The sequence below is a fragment of the Arachis hypogaea genome, chromosome 11 (assembly GCF_003086295.3).
Source record: "Arachis hypogaea cultivar Tifrunner chromosome 11, arahy.Tifrunner.gnm2.J5K5, whole genome shotgun sequence".
Taxonomy (NCBI): Eukaryota; Viridiplantae; Streptophyta; class Magnoliopsida; order Fabales; family Fabaceae; genus Arachis; species Arachis hypogaea.
In genome coordinates this window covers 54,665,725-54,686,965 of record NC_092046.1, presented here as the reverse complement: position 1 = coordinate 54,686,965, position 21,241 = coordinate 54,665,725, and the positions used below count along the sequence as shown (strand labels likewise).

The window sequence follows — 21,241 nt, the reverse complement described above, 5'->3', positions numbered from 1 at the left end:
TCGTGCAATTTCCTAAATCGTAGCATAACACGTTTATGCGCATCAAGTTTATGGCGCCGTTGCCGGGGATTGGTTTTCGATTGACAATTCTCCAATTGGAAGTTAACTAGATTGAGCAATTTTTCTTTTCTTTTGTTAATAGTTTTTGTTTCAGTTTATTACTGCTAATTTCTGCAAATTTTAATTTGTTTTCTTTGCTTATTCACTTGTTAGCATACTAACCACCAGCTGTTTGTGATATTGCCTCACTATGGGATTTCCACTATCTTTGGATGAGTATTGTTTGAGACTGAGCACATTGCAAAAAAGAAAGGAGTATCCATCATCTTTTGGTCAATCAAAATTCATGAGAAACTCTCCACCACCACAGAATGATTCATGTTATTATGCTCATGGTGGGTGGAAGTATCAGGAACAGGAAACGGGGTACTTCCCAGAGCCACAAAATGGTCCATGTTTTGGTGAATTTGATCACTACTCAAGTTGTGGCTGGGAAGATCAAAACCAAAGAGATTTCAATTATTCACACCCCATTCATCAAGAGCCATCACCTCTGAATTATCCAACCTCACCTCCTAGTTTTACATATCCAAATTCTTCATCACTTGAGCATTTCTCAGCACAAAATTCCTTCTCAAATTCATACAATTCATTTCATTATCCACAAGACTCATTCCACTACACACAAGAGTCATACCACTACCAACACTCCAACCAAAGACTCTATCATACCACACAAAACACATACTCCCAACCACCATATCACAGCCAAGATAATCAACCTCATCAACCCAATCCGAACCAACAATTTCAAGATCAATTAAACAGGATAGAAGGAATGCTTGCAACTATGGGCAGAGATGTGGCAGATTTGAAAGGCTTTAAGGAAGAATTGATATCCAACTTACAAAATCATGGTGCTGCCATTCAAAAGCTAGAAGCACAAATTGGATATCTATCAAAGCAAATCCCTACCCACAATTCTTCTAGTGATACCATGGCAAACCCAAGGGAGGAATCAGAAGAACAAGAAAGGGAGAAAGTCAATCAAGGGAGATCACACTCCAATGACACAGAGAGTTGCAAAGAGGAAGGGTTAATTGAACCACAAATTCAGGAAGCTTTTGATGAACAGGATACTCCAACTGTCCAACAACAACCAAGTTCTGAGATCAAGGATGTGAAGGCAGTAGAAACAAGCACCAAAATGAGGATTGTGACCGAGAAACAAAGGACCATATCCATGAAGAAGAGAAGGTCGAAGAACAATCCAACTCCTGAGCCAACAAGCAAGTTCACTCAAGCCAATCACAAGGGAAAGGTTGCTGGAAAGAAGCATTCACAACAAGGGGCACTAACTAGCTCCTTTATCCACTGGAAGTCATTCCTCTTAACAAATTGGAGGAAGAGGAAGAAAGTCAGGAACAGCATGTCAAGCTAATGACGTTAAAGAAGCGCTTGTTGGGAGGCAACCCAACCAAAGGTAGTTTTTCTTTTCTAGTTATTTCAATAAAAGAGTTAAGTAGATTTATCTGTATTGCAAGGAGCTAAGTTTGGTGTTGCACACCAAAACAATTCAAGGGTGAATGTGAGATTCTAAGTTTGGTGTTCCACCAAAAACTTCATTAAAAGCACATTTCTACCTCAGCATGACTAGTCACTAGCTCCAACCAATCAGGGAAACTACTTAAACAATAGTTTAATTTCTAGGTCATAGTTTCTTTTTCTAGTTCATAGTTATTTTCTTAATAAAAGCACATGAGGTTTTCTGCATATAATCCAAATTGCTGCATATGGCAAGGAACTAAGTTTGGTGTTCACACACCAATCTAAGTTCAGAGGCCTACAAACATACATGCATGCTAACCAATTCTCAAAGTGCTTGGGGAACAAGCAACTTCTAATAGCTTTGCAGGAAGACAATCAATCTCATGGAAGGAATATACATCATCATCAAAGAGAACACCAAGGCTAGGAAGGATGATGAACAACAAAGAAGATGCTAAAAGGTTGTATTGTCACTTAATTGCTTGTACTTTGAATTGCTGATATTGGAAGTTTGCATGCACCCCTGCTTTAAGTTTGAGTCATTGCAGTTTTTGTTTGTCTGTTTGTTTAATTTCCAAATAAGTGATAGTCTAAGTGTCTGGATAAACTTCACTTGCTTAAATGTATGCTTGCCATGCTTGTTCTGTTTCCATAAAATAAAAGAAATGTTTGAACAAAAGTAACTCAATTCCATTTGGTAAGAAATCAAATAAGATTAAGTGGTGGTATGCATGTTTGATTGAATAGTCAGCTCACTAAGAAATAAAGTTAGAATTGTCACTTTTAGTGGAAATTAGGATGCTGTCTATGGATCTTGATGAATAAATGTCTTTGGCCATGAAAAAGAAAGAAAAAGAAGAAGAAAAAGCCACTGAAAAAGGGCAACCAAAAAGCAAAAAAATTGAGAAAATAAGCTAGGCACCAATGGTTTGAACTTCTGAGACAAATGCCTGTGGTGTTTATGTATTAAGGATATGCTTGGATGAATAGGTTCTGAGGAGTGTTTCAACACTTGGTAACTTGGGTTAACTAACCCGGGATTATCAACCAAAAGTCCATTATCAAGAGCAACCTAAATACAAAACATTTAGTCACACAAAGAGGTGCTGGGCACCAATGTCTCAAGAAGAAATGTGAACTAAAATGCCTGTAGTGGATATGTGTAGTGCACTGATAAGAAAAAGAAAATGCCAAAGGCTTGTGCAACACATGACACTGAGCAACAAGGAGCAAATAAGCTCAAAGAAAAAGAAAAACAAAGAAAAGAAACTTGCCAAGGATATGTGAATAACAAGAGGCCATAGCAGTGTTTTAGTGGAAACATAAAAAGTGACATTCTTACCTAAGAAACAATAAAGTGATGCTGCAACAACTTTCTGCATGAACACCCCATTAATCAATGTCAATTACTTACTGATATGGCTAATGAATTTACTTTCTGTTTCATTCTTTCTTCTCAATAATTCAGAACTTGCTTAGGGACAAGCAAGTATTAAGTTTGGTGTTGTGATGCCAAGGCATCTTAGGCTAGTTTCACTAGCATTTTTTATGTTATTTTTAGTTGTTTTATGCATTTTCTTGAGCCTTAAGTAATCATTTGGGCCAAATAGTCATGCTTGTCTTAAATCATTCAAACATGAAGATTTTTATGCAAATTCCATGAGTTTTTAGTTATATTCCTTGAATGCTATGAATGGAAGAATTCTCATGAATTTTAGCAAGACTTTGATGCAACTGTTTGGATGATTTCAGGGAAGAAGAGGCTAGGCAAGGAAGCAACAAAATCAATAAAGGAAGCTTGAATATCACATGTGGAGTTTAAGTTCCAGTTTAAGCCTAAACTGGAGCTTAAACGCCAAAAATCATGAAGGATAAGAAATGCTGGAATTGAAGTTTAACCTCCAGTTTGACCTCAAACTGGAGGTTAAACGCCAGAATGAGTATGCCACCCAGGGAGGAGTTCCACGTTTAACCTCCAGTTTGACCTCAAACTGGAGGTTAAACGCCAGAACCAGGAAGAGTACCAGGGAGCCATTCCACGTTTAAGCTCCAGTTTGACCTCAAACTGGAGCTTAAACGTGTTCGACAGCCTTTCTCCTCCAGGGTTGCTCTCTCCATTTCCACGTTTAACCTCCAGTTTGACCTCAAACTGGAGGTTAAACGTGTTCGACACCTCCAGGGCTACCATTCTAAGCTTCCACGTTTAACCTCCAGTTTGACCTCAAACTGGAGGTTAAACGTGTTCGACCTCCAGGGCTGCCCTTCCTTTATCCACGTTTAAGCTTCAGTTTAACCTCAAACTGAAGCTTAAACGTGTTATATGGAACAGCTTGACCATGCCTTCTTCAAACATAAATAACTTGAGCTACAAAACTCCAAATGAGGTGATTCAAAATGCATTGAAAAGAAGACATCTAGAGCTTTCCAAGAATATATGGCATGCATGGTGGATACTAAAAATTGAGGGAGAAAACAGCCCCGTAATGTGCATAGAAGAGCATAGTACCAACATGCAATCAGGCCAGCTGACCTCTTCACCTTCCATGGAGTATAACTCGAGTTGTAGAGATCCAATTGAGGTGCTTCCAGTTGCGTTAGAAAGCTGACATCCATAGCTTTCCAACGAGGTATAATAGTCTATATTTGGCATCAAATTGGCAAGGTTGACAAGAGAACAAAGTGACGACTCAAGAAAGGGGGTGCAACATTTGAGTGTAGTTTAATGGATCATTATCCTTTTTGGATCAATTATGTCACTCAGCCCTTCAAGCAAGCAAGGCCCATCAACAACACCAAATCAAGGCCACAAGAATCATCTAGAATAGTTTATTTTCATTTGATTGTAATTTGCTTTGAATTTCATTTTCATTTTGTAATTTAGGGAGCCTATTTAAAGGCCTTAGTTTCTGCATTTAGAGGGGGGGGATTGAAGGGGAATCCAGCCCCTGAGAGGGGACTTTTACTTTCACTTTTAGCTAGTTTTCCTTTTCTTTGTAATTGAATTCAGAGCTATGATTCACTAAACCCCCTTTCATTGGGTTAGGGAGCTCTATTGTAATTCAATGAATCAATAATAGTTTATCTTCTTCTTCAATCTTTTCTCTTGAATTTTGTTAGAAAGCTTCTCGATCTAATTCCATTGAGTAGTTGTCTTGGGAAAGAAACTACTCATACTTGGAATCCTTCGGAGCCTTGGGAAAGGAATGGAGGATTCATGCTAGAGAAGTTTTCTCACAGTGGATTGGATTGGGGTTTGGATGGATATTGTGACATGTAATCCTACCAAATTGTGGTTCATGAAATTGTGTGGTATAATCAGTGATCAAGCATCATCTCTTCTTATGAACATTTAAACCAAGGGATTGGGAATTTGTTTGTTTTTAGAGAGCATTGGTGAGCCAAGGAATTGGGATCCAATCATATAAGATTGCCAAGCAAAATTCAATGAATGCATTGGTTGAGGAAGAGATATACATGTTTTGATTCGGAGATTTCAATATCTCCTAAACCCAATGAATTCCCCATTTCTGATTTCCACTTTCTCTTTATATTCTGCAATTCAATTCTTGCAATCATCCCCATTCCCTTTTAATTTCAGCAATTTACATTCTGCTCTTTAATTCATGCAATTTAAGATTCAGCCATTTAATTTTCTTGTCATTTACTTTTCCCGCCAATTTTACATTCCGCAATTCTCATCTCAAATCTTGATTCCGCTCAACTAGAACACACTTCTAATCCGAATTGCTCACTCAACCAATCCTTGTGGGATTCGACCTCACTCTATTGTGAGTTTTTACTTGACGACGATAACCGGTGCACTTGCCGGAAGGAATTTTGCCGATCGTGCAATTTCCTAAATCGTAGCATAACACGTTTATGCGCATCATCAGGCGTGATGGCACTGATGAAACTTCAATTCTACTGAAAGCTTTTCTGTTTTCTCTTGAGGGAAAAGCTAGAGAGTGGTACTACACTCAACCTCTAGCAAATGTATCCAACTGGGATACACTCAGAAAGGAGTTTCTGGAGAAATTCTTTCCATCTGAAGTTACTGATAAACTGAGGAAGGATATCTCTACAATTTTTCAGGATGACAATGAGACTCTCTTTGAATACTGGAAGCGCTTCAATAATCTTCTGGAAGCATGCCCCCACCACATGATTGACAAGATCGTGCTACTCAGCTATATTACACAAGGTATGAGGCCCCAAGATAAGACCACATTGGAAAGTGCCAGCAATGGGTCTATGAAGAAGTACAAGACCACTGATGAAGCTTGGCAATTGATCAGTGATTTAGCTGAATCTACTCGGAACCACAGACAGAAGCAAGGCCGTTCAAAAGCCGTTGCAGAAGTATCTTCTGGCAGAGAGACTGCTGCTCTAACTCAAAGCATCTGTGAGATGACCAACCTGCTGAAGCAAATGCAGTTGAATCAACAAGCTCAGCAAACTCAACCGCAGCAAAACCAATAACTAGTCCCACAAAGAATTTGCGGAATTTATGCTGATTACAGCCATTACACTGATGAATGCCCGCAGCTCCAACAAGAAGACAACATGGTGGCATCCACTCACAACTTCTATGACCACCCCAACGAAGGGTACAATCAAAGTGGAAATAATAACCATGGATGGCAGGACAATTCAAACCAGAATTGGAGGGACAACAATAATAGGGGAGGCAGAGATAATCAGGGAAATCAGAGGTGGAATAATAACAACAACAGACAACAAAATCAACCTTACCGAGCACCTCACCTGAGGCAAAACCAAGGACCACCGAACAATCAGCAGCAAACCTCTCAATTTACTCATTCTTCTGTATCTTCTAATGAAGATTTGTTACAAGCTTTTGAGAAAAGACAACTGGCCATGGAAAGTACCATCGTGAACACTATTAACGCCAGTCTGAATGGTCTCACCTCTACTCTGCAAGCTTTTATGACACAGCTTGGTTCAACACAAAATTCCAGCAACCAACCTTCAAGCACCACTGGAATCCCCTCTCAACCGTTACCCAATCCAAAGGGAGGCATTAATGCCATCACCCTGAGGTCTGGAACCACACTGCAGGAGAGGAATAAGGAGGAACCAAGCTCACCAGAATACGCCTCAGCTGAAGAGGTGGTAGAAGTCGAAGATGTTGAAAAGGAAGAGGATATACAGGACATAGCTGAAGAAGAGATAGCTCAACCACAGGAAGAAGCACCAAAAGGCGCAGGCACCACGGAACCCACTGTTCCCATTCCATTTCCACAGCTTGCAAGGAAGCCCAGGAAGCAGCTGGAACCTGATCCTAAAATGGTAGAAATATTCAAAAAGGTTGAGGTAACTGTTCCCCTTTTTGATGTTATTCAGCAGGTACCTAAATATGCAAAGTTTCTAAAAGACTTATGTATCCATAAAAACAAGATTAATGAATTAGAAACTATTCCTTTAGGTAGTTCTATATCTGCTTTAATGGGAGGATTACCTGAAAAATGTAGTGATCCAGGTCCTTGCATAGTTAGTTGTACTATTGGTGGTGTAGTAATTTATGATTGCATGTGTGATTTAGGAGCATGTGTCAGTATAATGCCTTTGTCCATATATGATGTTTTGAGGCTCCCTCCCTTAAAAAGGTCGGCAGCTCGTTTTGTGTTAGCAGATAAAAGCATTATTACAGTGGCTGGAGTTGCTAAAGATGTTTTGGTGAATATTAAAGGGCTCACATTTCCCACTGATTTTTATATCTTGGAGATGCCCCATAATGATTCAGATAAGCCATCATCGATCCTACTTGGAAGACCATTCTTGAAGACATCAAAATTCAAATTGGATGCTTTTTCAGGAACATACTCCTTTGAAATAGATGGCCGCATAGTGATCTTCAATCTGAATGGAGTCATTAACAACCCCCCAGAAGATCGTTCTATCTTCTAGTGTGATGTCATAGACGAAAGTGTGGCTGAAGTTCAAAAAGAAGAGTTTGAAGAGAGGCACACTGGACAAGGTCCGAGTGTGGGGACCCTCTTAACTGACAGTGATGGCACTTCGCCATTTTCACGAGCTCCAGATAATCCAGAGCCTGCCCATGATCAAAAATTAGAATTGAAACCTCTTCCCCCACACCTCAAATATGCTTATCTCGAGGACGAGCAGAAGCTTCCGGTTATTATTACAAGAGAACTGACTTCTCAACAAGAAGAGCAGCTACTTGATGTGCTAAGGAAGCATAAGAAGGCAATTGGGTGGAGTTTGGCAGACATAGTGGGAATCAACCCTCAAGTATGCGAGCACAGATTATTTTTAGAAGAGGGAGCAAGACCTGTCCGTCAACCCCAGAAAAGATTGAATCCCACCATCTTGGAAGTTGTCAAGAAGGAGGTGACCAGACTATTGGAGGCCATTATCATATATCCCATTTCAGACAGTGAATGGGTAAGCCCAGTACAAGTGGTGCCCAAGAAATCCAAAGTCACTACCGTGAAGAATGAGCATGGAGAGCTCATAGCAACTAGAGTTCAGAATGCTTGGAGAGTCTGCATTGATTACAGGCGTCTCAACCAAGCTACCCGTAAGGATCACTATCCACTTCCATTCATTGATCAAATGCTGGATTGCCTGTCAGGTAAATCACATTACTGCTTTCTAGATGGTTACACAGGTTATTTCCAGATTCTTATAGCTACTGAGGATCAGGAAAAGACTACTTTTACATGTCCTTTTGGGACCTATGCTTATAAGAGAATGCCCTTTGGCTTGTGCAATGCACCAGCTACTTTTCAAAGGTGCATGATGAGTCTTTTCTCTGATCTTATTGAGGACTGTACGGAAGTTTTTATGGACGATTTTAGCATTTATGGTGATTCTTTTAGCCTTTGCTTAGATGGATTATCTAGAGTATTAGATAGATGTGTTAATACAAACCTTGTATTGAATTTCGAAAAATGACACTTTATGGTAAAGCAAGGGATTGTATTAGGACATGTGGTATCTAATAATGGCATTTCTGTAGACCCAGCAAAGGTGAATGTTATTTCTAGTTTACCTTACCCCTCTTCTGTGAGGAAAGTCCATTCGTTCCTTGGCCATGCAGGTTTCTACAGGAGATTTATTAAGGACTTTAGTAAGGTAGCACTTCCCTTATCCAGATTACTGCAAAAGGATATTGAGTTCGAGTTCAGTGAGGATTGCAAACAAGCGTTTGATAAGCTGAGGACCGCTCTAACTCAAGCTCCAATTGTGAGAGGACCAGACTGGAGCCGGCCATTTGAAATCATGTGCGATGCTTCCAACCATGCAGTAGGAGCAGCGCTGGCTCAGCGTGAAGGTAAGGATCCTTTTGTTATTGCCTATGCGTCTAAGACTTTAGACACTGCCCAGTCCAATTATACTACTACTGAGAAAGAGCTACTTGCTATTGTTTTTGCTCTGGATAAATTCCGGGCTTATTTACTTGGTACTAGAGTAGTAGTGTATTCGAACCATGCAACTCTAAAGTATCTATTAGCTAAAAAGGAATCCAAACCAAGACTTATACGTTGGATACTGCTGTTACAAGAATTTGATTTAGAAATAAAGGATAGGAGTGGTAATCAAAATTTAGTAGCAGACCACTTGAGTCGCCTTGAACATATTAAGGATGATTCTACTCCTATAGATGATAATTTTCCTTTTGATAACCTACAAGCAGTATCTGAGGTAGTCCCTTGGTATGCACCTGTTGCTAATTATTTAGTTAGCCGCACATTTCCTCCACATCTTTCTAAACATCAAAGAGACAAGCTGAAAAGTGAGTCTAAATATTATATATGGGATGACCCATATTTATGGAGATGTGGCGCTGACCAGATAATTAGACGTTGTGTGCCTCAATCAGAATTACAGTCTATTTTAGAGGCCTGTCACTCATCTGAGAGTGGAGGATATTTTGGCCCTCAACGAACAGCTAGAAAGATCTTAGACTGTGGATTCTGGTGGCCTACTCTTTTTAGAGACGCTGCTGAGTTTTATAAATCTTGTCACCCATGCCAGAAATTTGGTAACATATCCAAGAGGGATGAGATGCCTCAACAATATATGCTTTTCTGTGAAATTTTTGATGTTTGGGGCATTGACTTCATGGGTCCATTTCCAAATTCTAGTGGATATTTTTATATATTGTTAGCTGTGGATTATGTTTCCAAATGGGTGGAAGCAATTCTTACCCGCACTGATGATGCTAACACTGTTGTTTCCTTTGTGAGAAACCATATTATATGCCGCTTTGGATCACCACGAGCGATCGTGAGCGATCAAGGCACCCTTTTTTGTAACAGGAGACTAACAGGATTGATGAAGAAGCATGGAATAATCCATAAAGTTGCAACAGCTTACCATCCCCAAACTAATGGGCAAGCCGAGGTGTCAAACAGAGAAATTAAGCGTATCTTGCAAAAGATAGTGAAGCCTCATAGAAAAGACTGGAGCACCAGGCTACAAGATGCACTGTGGGCATACAGAACAGCATACAAGACACCCATTGGGATGAGTCCCTTCCGCTTGGTTTATGGAAAAGCTTGTCATCTCCCAGTTGAAATAGAACACAGAGCCTTCTGGGCAGTTAAGGAGTGGAACATGGGAATTGAGAATGCTGGAGCTGAAAGAAAGTTGCAATTGCAGGAACTGGAGAACCTTCGCCTGGAGGCTTATGAGAACTCCAGAATATACAAGGAAAAAATGAAAGCTGTGCATGATCAAAACATCAAGAAGAGAGAGTTCCAACCTGGAGATTTTGTTCTCCTTTACAAATCTCGACTGAGGCTCATGCCCGGTAAGTTGAGATCAAAATGGGAAGGTCCATACAGAATAGAGAAGGTCCATACAGAATAGAGAAGGTTGAACCGTACGGAGTTTATCACCTAAGCCATCCTTCAAGCTCTGAACTTATTAAGGTTAATGGACAACGCTTGAAGCTATACCATGGTGAGAAGGTGCAGAAAAATAAGGAGCTTGAGATCTTCCGCTTGGAAGACCCCCACATCGCAGCAGATTGAGCTATTGGAGCGTCCAACTTACGGACGTAAAAGCAAAGTGCTTGGTGGGAGACAACCCACCGCGGTATGATCGTTCTTTTCTTCACTTTTAGGTTTTCTTCTTTAATAACTCTTCTCTTTATTAGTGCTTTCGTGCTCTTTCAATTACATGTCTTTATCTTTCCTTAAAAAAAAAAAAATTTCGCCGCATGACGCGATCGCACCATCGACGCGTCCGCGTGGCAGGGGGAGTAAAGAAAAATAAAAATGAACAGAAAGTTACGCAGGAGGAGCGCTGGAGTCATGCCAATGGCACAAATTACCCCACGCGACCGCGTCGCTGACGCGACCGCGTCGCTGACGCGACCGCGTCGCTGACGCGACCGCGTCGCTGACGCGACCGCGTCGCTGACGCGACCGCGTCGCATGGAAATCATGGCCTCCCACGCGACCGCGCGCCCCACGCGGCCGCATGCCCTGAGTTTTCGACGTAAAAGAGTGCACAGTCGCATTCTGTGCGAGAGTGATGCTGGATTGGTGCTGGAAGCACAATCCTTGTCACGCGACCGCGTCGCTGACGCGGCTGCGTCACCCATTTATAACGCACACTCATGCGATCGCGTGACCCATGCGATCGCGTCACCCAATTTTGGCAATTAAAATGAATCAAACAGAGAGTTGTGCTGGAGCGAGGCTGCACTCGCGCCAGCAGCGCAACATAGGTCATGCAACCGCATGACCGACGCGATCACGTCACCTTACATGGAGCGCAACCACGCGAACGCGTGCTTTCCGCGGCCGCGTCGCATGCGCCGCACAGCTCCACCTAAAATTGCCACATATCTTATCTTCTTCTCCTCTAAATCCTAATTTTTCTTTTCCCTCCTTCTTTCTTCCTTCCCCCTTCCCCTTTCTATCTCACCTTTCACTCTCTATCTCTCTCACCATCATTATCAAGGTTTTACCTTCTTCTTCATTCTTCTGTTTTCTATCATTCTTATTATATTATGTATATATATTATTATTTTCTTTTTCTTTTCTTTTTCTTTTCAAATTTTTATTTTTCTTCTTCTTCTTTTCTTTTCTTTACATGGTGTTAGACACCTTTTGACTCATCATCCCTCATTATATGCTTGTGGATTATTGCAAATTATTTGACAATTATTTTTCTCCCATTTAAGGGATTGCTTGCATGTTCATCTTAATATTTTCTATACCCTATCCACCATGCATGCTATGTGTTTGTGAAAAAGCCCATGTGGCATTATGCACTTCTCTATGTTACTATACTATTCAATGCTTGCTTTTCACAACTTTCCCTTATTATTTTATTAATTGAATTCAATTGTCAATACAAACGTGATGGTTTGTTACAAAGTAATGCTTGGTCTATACTACTCATGCCCTTTCCCAGCATGCCAATAAACACCTTGCATTCACTTGTCTTTTTATGCACTAGCTATTTCCCATTGATGGCTTTTCATATGTACTTGAGAGCATGTGTTAATGTCATCTACATTTTACTGTGCATCATTCACCCTCTTTTCCGTTTCCTTCCTTGCTGTATCTCTCTTTAAATTTAATTTTATTTCTCTTCCCTTCTTTCAGGATGGCCACCAAGAAAGGAAAGGAGAAAGCAACTTCCAGACCACCAGCAAGAAGAGGAACTAAAAGAGCATTAGTGGCAGAGCCTTCTTCAACCGCAGTCAAGCCCTCAACAAAACAAGTCAAGAGGATAATAAAGGTTGACAAAAAGGAGAAAGCCTTTCCAGCAAAGGACGCTGCGCGATTTTCCAATCGCTACTGTGAGCAGATGTTCCCTATCCTGGCAGAAAGGAACTATAACAATGAATACCTTCTTATCCTCCCGTCCAATATTGCCACCTTTGTTGAGCCACAAATTGAGCGAAGACAATGGGGTTTCCTACGGAAACAGCCAAGGCAGGTCAATCTTTCTTGGGTAGTTGAGTTCTACTCGAACTTCTACATGCCGACCCTGCAGTCTGTTTATGTCTGGCAGAAGCAAGTCCCCATCACAGAAAAGGCCATTCAGCAAGCTCTGAGTCTTCCCCCTATTCCAGCAGGAATGGACGCTTTTCAAGAAGCCGCCCTTCAGCGCCAGAGATACCAATTTGACTGGGACTCCGTTCTCGGAGTCATCGCATTACCTGGCAGCTGTTGGATCTACGGATACCACCGTACCCGCCCTAAGGGAATCTTGGCTTCAGCACTTACCTTGGAGGCTCGCGTATGGGCACAGATCATGTCCCATTACGTCTTTCCGAGCACTCATGAGTCCTCTTTCACTGCAGACATGGCTGTTCTACTATGGTGCATCCTTACAGACCAACCTCTGAATCTCTCAAGACATATCCGGAATGCTATGGAACACGTACAAATTGTGGGCAACTTACCTTTCCCCGCCTTGGTCTCAGATCTTGTCTCAGCAGCCGGAGTCTCCTACAGAGCTGGGGACACCAAAGCCATGCTTCCACGGGATGATCAATATGTCCCTAACGGGAAATACCTCAAACTCTCAGCAGCCACTACAAGCCTTCCTACTGCTCCAGTTGAAGATAACCCTTCTTCAACACCACAAGAATTTACAACTGAGAAATTGCTCCAGCAGATAATCGAACGGTTGGATCGGCAAGAACAGAAAGCAAATATGAGAGAGCGCCGTAACGAGCGCCGATTCAAACACCTCAAGGAGCTACTCAAGGGACACTTCAGAGACTCAGACACCCCGAACTCCACTTCCTTTACTAGCACAGGGAGCCATGACGGTCCCGATGATGGAGATACTGCTACCAGCCCACCCCTGTTCCTGACAGATGGCACCGAGGACAGTGCAGAGCCTTAAGTGTGGGGAGGTCGGTCAGTACCTGACTTCCAGAGGTAAATTCTCTTCTCTGGCACCAATAATTAGGATATTTTAGTTAGATTTTTCTTTCCTTTATAGAATAGAATAAATTGCATAGGTTAGGATAGTTGCATGCATGTTCTACTTGATTGAAAAGACAATAAGTTTCTTTTAAAATCTATCTTTGAAAAAAAAATTTCACTAATTTTTCAAAATTTTTATGATAAATCTGCTTGAGTTGTATTTGGAACATGATGTTTGAGCTAAAGAACACACAACCTGTGAAAGATTTGAGCCTTTATGTATGGTTACATTATTTAACCATAATTATTTCATTCTTGTGTGTTTACTTCTCTATGATTGTAATCTATATTTTGTTTTAACTTATATGTCCAATATTTATTATATTTACATGCTTGCACATGATTGAGGCCATTATTTGTTTAAACTCACTTATCCAAATTAAGCCTACCCTTTTCAATTACCTTTGTTAACCACTTTGAGCCTTTTCCCATTTGTTCGATATTTTACCACATTACTAACCTTAAGCCGAAAAACAATTGTATATCCCAAATTGAATCTTTGGTTAGCTTAAGATAGAATTATGTGTGCTAGTTAAGTATGGAAAATTGTGGGAACAAAAGTTGTTAAGGGAATGTGTCATAAAAAAATTTAAGGGGAATTTGGATACCTACTCATGTGAAAATATAAGAATGAAAAAAATCTATGTGCATTGATAAGCTTTATTTATTCAAAAAAAAAATAATAATAAAAAATAAAAAAATAAATAAAAAAATATGAAAAAACAATAAATAAGGGGACAAAATTACCACAATGTTAAATTCAGAATTCAAAGATCAGTGCACATATGATAGAACCAAAATATAAGTTGATACATGAGTATGGATTGAAAAAGGGAATTCTGGGTAGCTAGGTATGAACTTTAAAGATTACATTAAGTGTATACAAGTTATGTTAGAGCTTGGGTTAATTAAAGATTCAATTTATTAGCTCACTTGACCAAATATACATCCCTACCTATACCTTAGCCCCATTACAACCTTGAAAAGACCTCATGATGTTTGTATTGATATATTAACTGTTGTTGATTGGTTAGGAGAAGAACAAAAGTTAGAAAGCATGATTAGAGAAGGATAGAGTGATCACCCTATACACTAGAGATTAGAGCATACATACATTATCAGTGAGGGTTCAATGCTTGAATTTTCATGTTCCCTGCTTTCATGAGCTATCTTCTTGCGCTTTTATCCATTTTATTGTATAATGATAGAATTAGTGGAATTTGATTTGTAATTGTTTTGAAGGGCTTATTTACTTTTGATCAAGTGGACAAGAATCATATAGTTGCATTTATTTATATGTATATAGGTTTGCATTGCATTTCATGAGTTTCTACATGTTCATACTTATTTCCATATCTCCTTCAATTAAGCATGAGGACATGCTAATGTTTAAGTGTGGGGAAGTTGATAAACCACTATTTTATGGTTTATATTGTGTTTAATTGTGTGGTTTTATCATGATCCTTACCCACTTATTCATTAAATTAGCATGCATTTAGATTTCCTCCCTGAATTTATTACATGTTTGAAAACTGCTTCCTAGAGACTTTAATTATTTATTTTTAATTCTCCTTTATTCCATTCGATGCCATGATCTGTGTGTTAAGTGTTTCAGATTTTATAGGGCATGAATGAGTTGGAAAGTGGAAAGGAAGCTAGCAAAAATGGAAGGAACACAAGAATTTGAGGAGATAACTAACGAGAAATGACGCGGTCGCCTGGCTCACGCGACCGCGCGAAGGAGAGCAAATCGCAGCGACACGGCCGCATGGCTTGCGCGGCCGCGCGGATTGGATAGCGCAAGCGACGCGGTAGCGTGGACGACGCGAACGCGTGGAGAGGAAAAAGCGCAAGCGACGCGTCCGCATGGATGACGCGATCGCGTGACATGTGCGATCTGCATAATCTGCAGAATTCACTGGGGGCGATTTTGGACCTTATTTCGGCCCAGTTTTCGGCCCAGAACAGCAGACTAGAGTCAGAGAATATGCAGAAACAACACAGACATTCATTCAGTAGTTTTTAGATCTAGTTTTACTCTCTTAGGTTTTTCTCTCTAAGTTTTGAGGATTCTAATTTTGAATTGATCTGAGCATTAGAACATTGAGAAGAGTTATTTCCTCATCAAGACTTCATCATTCTAGTTTGTTTTCTTAACTTGGTTTTATTCTTCCATGTTCTTTGTTTTGTTCAATTTTGTCATTCAGATACTTTTATGATTATTTAATGCAAGGATTATTTCTTTTTAATTCAATTTCAATTCCAATAATCATGTCTTCTTTTAATTCCCTTTCATGTGCTATGGATTCTTTATTTACAATGCGTGAGTAGTTTCCTTACTTGATGGGGAGTTGATTAAAAGGAACTCTTGAGTTGGAAGGATTGAAAGAAAATTTGTAATTGGGTTAAATGTTGGATTGCTATCCTGTCACCGACGCCAATCCCTTTGAACTAAGTGGGTTGCAACTTGTGAACAGATCTGGCATTCCAACTTGTTTGACTTTCCCTTACCTAGTAAAGGATAACCAAACAGAATAACCATTAATTATAAATTAATCTTACAATCACACCATCAATAGTAGAAATTCCAACCAATCAACTCCCAGTCAAGGCTTTTATTCATATTATTTAAAATTCCTCAATTTACATCCCAATTTACTTAGCTCAACTTCTTGGAACATCTGATTAATAAGATAGCACACTTTTCTGCAACTCATTGGGAGACAACCTGGGACTTAAAACTCCCAGTAATTTTAATTGAAATTCTCTGTGACATACTTTTAAATTGATAGGCAGATTTTTGGTGAGTTAAGAACTATACTTGCAACGTAACCATTTTAATAATTTTTAATTCACCAGCTTCTGCGTCCCATCAATTTTTGGCGCCGTTGCCGGGGAGTTGCAATAGAGTGCTAATTTTATTAATTAGAATTTATTTATTTGCATTTTATTTAATTTTGCTACTATGAGCTACATGTTTCTTCCGTCAAATGACACGTTCACTTCCTGATCCGCGCTTGCTAATATTCGATCCTGAAATTGAAAGAACAATTTCACGAATAAGGCGAGAACAGCGTAGGTTAGCCCGCTCTGAGGGCGGATCTGAAAGTGAATCTGAGGAAGAAACCAGCCCCCGTTCTACTGATTCGGTTGTTTTACGTGTAGAAAATATGGCAGCTAGAAGAGTTACCATTCAGGAGGAAGGAGCTCCTGATTTTACAATGCAACCGTTTCAAGCGCATCATCCAGCGGTAGCTACAGATTTTGAAATAAAGACCGCACTGTTAAATTTGATGCCCAAGTTTCATGGCCTACCTGCTCAAGAGCCTATCAAGCACTTGAGAGATTTCCAGGCAGCCTGTTCTACTGTCAGGCGTGATGGCACTGATGAAACTTCAATTTTGCTGAAAGCTTTTCTGTTTTCTCTTGAGGGAAAAGCAAGAGAGTGGTACTACACTCAACCTCTAGCAAATGTATCCAACTGGGATACACTCAGAAAGGAGTTTCTGGAGAAATTCTTTCCATCTGAAGTTACTGATAAACTGAGGAAGGATATCTCTACAATTGTTCAGGATGACAATGAGACTCTCTTTGAATACTGATGCCAAGGCATCTTAGGCTAGTTTCACTAGCATTTTTCTGTTAGTTTTAGTGGTTTTATGCATTTTCTTGAGCTTAAAGTAACCAAGAATGGTTAAATGAATAACAAAGCAATGAACCATCCAAACAGTATGATTTTGATGCAAATTCCATGAGTTTTTAGTTATATTACTTGAATGCTATGAATGGAAGATTTCTCATGAAATTTTGCAAGACTTTGATGCAATTGTTTGGATGATTTCAGGGAAGAAGAGGCTAGGCAAGGAAGCAACAAAGTCAATAAAGGAAGCTTGAATATCACATGTGGAGTTTAAGTTCCAGTTTAAGCTTAAACTGGAGCTTAAACGCCAAAATCATGAAGGCTAAGAAATGCTGGAACTGAAGTTTAACCTCCAGTTTAACCTTAAACTGGAGGTTAAACGCCAGAATGAAAGTCTCACCAAAGAAGCATTTCCACGTTTAACCTCCAGTTTAACCTTAAACTGGAGGTTAAACGCCAGAAGTGGGAAATTCACCATGGGAGCAATTCCACGTTTAAGCTCCAGTTTAACCTCAAACTGGAGCTTAAACGTGTTCGACACAAACTCTCACCAAAGAAGCATTTTCACGTTTAACCTCCAGTTTAACCTTAAACTGGAGGTTAAACGCCAGAAGGGAGAAAGGCACCAGGAGCATTCCACGTTTAAGCTCCAGTTTAACCTTAAACTGGAGCTTAAACGTGTTCGACCAAGTTTTCTCCTCCAGGGTTGCTCTCTCCATTTCCACGTTTAAGCTCCAGTTTAACCTCAAACTGGAGCTTAAACGTGTTCGACACCTCCAGGGCTACCTTTCCCCTCTTCCACGTTTAAGCTCCAGTTTAACCTTAAACTGGAGCTTAAACGTGTTCGACCTCCAGGGCTGCCTTTCCTATCTCCACGTTTAAGCTTCAGTTTAACCTTAAACTGAAGCTTAAACGTGTTCGACTAAGTGACCCTCCAGGGCTGCCTTCTTCCATTTCCACGTTTAAGCTTCAGTTTAACCTAAAACTGAAGCTTAAACGTGCTTCCACAAAAGGCATCACTGGAAGTGTCTGGCGTTTAAGCTGCAGTTTAAGCTTAAACTGCAACTTAAACGCCACTCTTGGAAAAGGTTTCTGGGCCAAAAATATTGCGGTTTAAGTTAGTATTTGAGCACAAACATTAACTTAAACTTACTCTGGTATGAAACCCAATTGAATATCATGGTTTATGGGATTGGGCCTGGAGGATTGATGAGTCTGAAATTTCAATTTGTTGAGTCATGTGTCATTATTTGATTATCACTAAGTTGGCTCAATGAATGTTACAGAATTTGGATCAGCAGCCTCATCAAGATTATGGATCATAAACCCAAGGCAAAAGGAAAGCAGGGAGAAGCCTCAAAGCCCAAGAAACACAACAGAAGCTCAATATAGAAAGTGTATAAATAGGATAGAATTTAAGTTAGGAAGGGACTTTTTCCTTTTCATTTGGCTAGTTTTCATATCTTTGTAATTGAATTCAGAGCTATGACTCACTAAACCCCCTTTCATTGGGTTGGGGAGCTCTATTGTAATTCAATGAATCAATAATAGTTTATCTTCTTCTTCAATCTTTTCTCTTGAATTTTGTTAGAAAGCTTCTCGATCTAATTCCATTGGGTAGTTGTCTTGGGAAAGAAACTACCCATAATTGGAATCCTTCGGAACCTTGGGAAAGGAATGGAGGATTCATGCTAGAGAAGCTTTCTCACAGTGAATTGGATTGGGGTTTGGATGGATATTGTGACATGTAATCCTACCAAATTGTGGTTCATGAAACTGTGTGGTATAATCAGTGATCGAGCATCATCTCTTCTTATGAACATTTAAACCAAGGGATTGGGAATTTGTTTGTTTTTAGAGAGAATTGGTGAGCCAAGGGATTGGGATCCAATCATATAAGATTGCCAAGCAAAATTCAATGAACGCATTGGTTGAGGAAGAGATAAACATGTTTTGATTCGGAGATCTCAATATCTCCTATAACCCAATGAATTCCCCATTTCTGATTTCCACTTCTCTTTACATTCTGCAATTAAATTCATGCAATCACCCCCATTCCCTTTTAATTTCAACAATTTAGCTTCTGCTCTTTACTTCATGCAATTTAAGATTCCGCCATTTCAATTTCTTGTCATTTACATTTCCCGCCAATTTTACATTCCGCAATTCTCATCTAAGTTTTGATTCCGCTCAACTAGAACACACTTCTAATCCGAATTGCTCACTCAACCAATCCTTGTGGGATTCGACCTCACTCTATTGTGAGTTTTTACTTGACGATAACCGGTGCACTTGCCGGAAGGAATTTTTGCCGATCGTGCAATTTCCTAAATCGTGGCATAACAAGTTTATGCGCATCAAGTTTATGGCGCCGTTGCCGGGGATTGGTTTTCGATTGACAATTCTCAAATTGGAAGTTAACTAGATTGAGCAATTTTTCTTGCTTTGTTAATTCTGTTCAAGTTACTTGTTGAATTTTAATTTCTGCACTCCGTTACATGCTTTCTTTCTTTATGCCTTTAAATTCAAGCAACTAACTCACTGACTCACTAACTGTTTGAATTAATTCCTCAACTGCTCTGACCATACTCTTCCATTAACCAAGAGTATTTCACTTGTTTGGTGCCTGTGCTGTGTTCTTGTATGACAGGTAGGAGAGGAGAGACATCAACTCCTCCATATACCGAACCAGAGAGGACCCTTCATAGACTTAGAAGGGAAGCAAGAGGGAAGAGAGTACTGGGAGAAGAAGAATCTGAAGGAGAATCTGAGGACAATTTTGAGGAAGCTCTAGATCTCAACATGGATAGAGAAGTTCACAAACATGAGAGAGCTGATGGAAACAATGCCATTCCTGAGAGGAGGGTTCTTAGTTCATACATAAACCCAACCTCTGGGAATTGTGGTAGCAGCATTCAGAAACCACCCATTCAGGCCAACAATTTTGAGCTCAAACCACAGCTAATATCACTTGTGGAGAATCATTGTTCATTTGGTGGGAGTGCTAATGAAGATCCAAACCAACACCTCACAAAATTCCTGAGAATTTGTGACACTGTGAAGTCCAATGGAGTTCAGGAAGATGCCTATAAACTGCTTTTGTTCCCATTTTCACTTAGGGACAAGGCAGCTAAGTGGCTGGAATCATTCCCAAGGGGGAGCCTAACAACATGGGACGAGGTGGAAAGCAAGTTTCTGGCACGTTTCTACCCCCCACAAAAGGTCAATAGGCTTCGATCTGAGGTTCAGACTTTTAGACAACAAGATGGTGAAACTCTCTACGAGGCATGGGAGAGATTCAAGGATTTGACAAGGAAATGCCCACCAGACATGTTCCATGACTGGGTGCAATTGCACATTTTCTATGATGGACTTTCTTATGAATCAAGGAAGGCTGTGGACCATTCATCAGGAGGTTCATTGAACAGGAAAAAGACTGTGGAAGAAGCCATTGAAGTGATTGAAACAGTGGCTGAGAATGAGTACTACTATGCATCAGAGAGACACAACACTAAGGGAGTCATGGAGCTGAACCATGTTGATACAATTCTAGCCCAAAACAAGGTGTTTGCCAAGCAACTAGCAGAGCTCACCAGGAAATTAGAAACAAAGCAAGTGGCTGCAATACACACACAAGAGCAAGAGGAAGAAAGCACTGAAGGAGGTGATTGGGAAGAGGCCAATTATGTAGGAAATCAACAAAGGCAATCATATGATCCACATTCCAACACTTACAATCCAGGATGGAAAAACCACCCAAACTTTGGGTGGGGGAACCAACAAACCCAACCACAAAACCACAAACCTTACAACCATAACCAACATAACAATTCCACATACCAAAACTCCAACCAAAGATCATACCAAGCCACACAAAACACTTACTCCCAACCATCATATCAAGGCCAAAATAATCGACCTACCCAACCTAATCCGAACCAACAATTTCAAGATCAATTAAACAGGATAGAAGGAATGCTTGCAACCATGGGTCAAGACATAACCGAATTGAAAGCTTTTAAGGAAGAAGTAATTTCCAACTTGCAAAACCAAGGAGCTGCCATCGAGAAGTTAGAAAATCAAATTGGGTATTTGTATAAGCAAA

At 40.1% G+C, this 21,241-nt stretch overlaps 2 non-coding genes across 2 annotated transcripts; both read right to left on the bottom strand.

Annotated features, from left to right (window-relative positions):
- Positions 1-5,607: 5,607 nt before the first annotated feature.
- On the bottom strand, positions 5,608-5,715 carry LOC112725526 (small nucleolar RNA R71). Its single transcript, XR_003164629.1, has one exon. It is a non-coding gene; the product is annotated as a small nucleolar RNA R71 (small nucleolar RNA).
- A 14,649-nt stretch (positions 5,716-20,364) lies between these two features.
- LOC112724273 (small nucleolar RNA R71) lies at positions 20,365-20,468 on the bottom strand. The gene has a single exon (XR_003163444.1). It is a non-coding gene; the product is annotated as a small nucleolar RNA R71 (small nucleolar RNA).
- Positions 20,469-21,241: the final 773 nt, after the last annotated feature.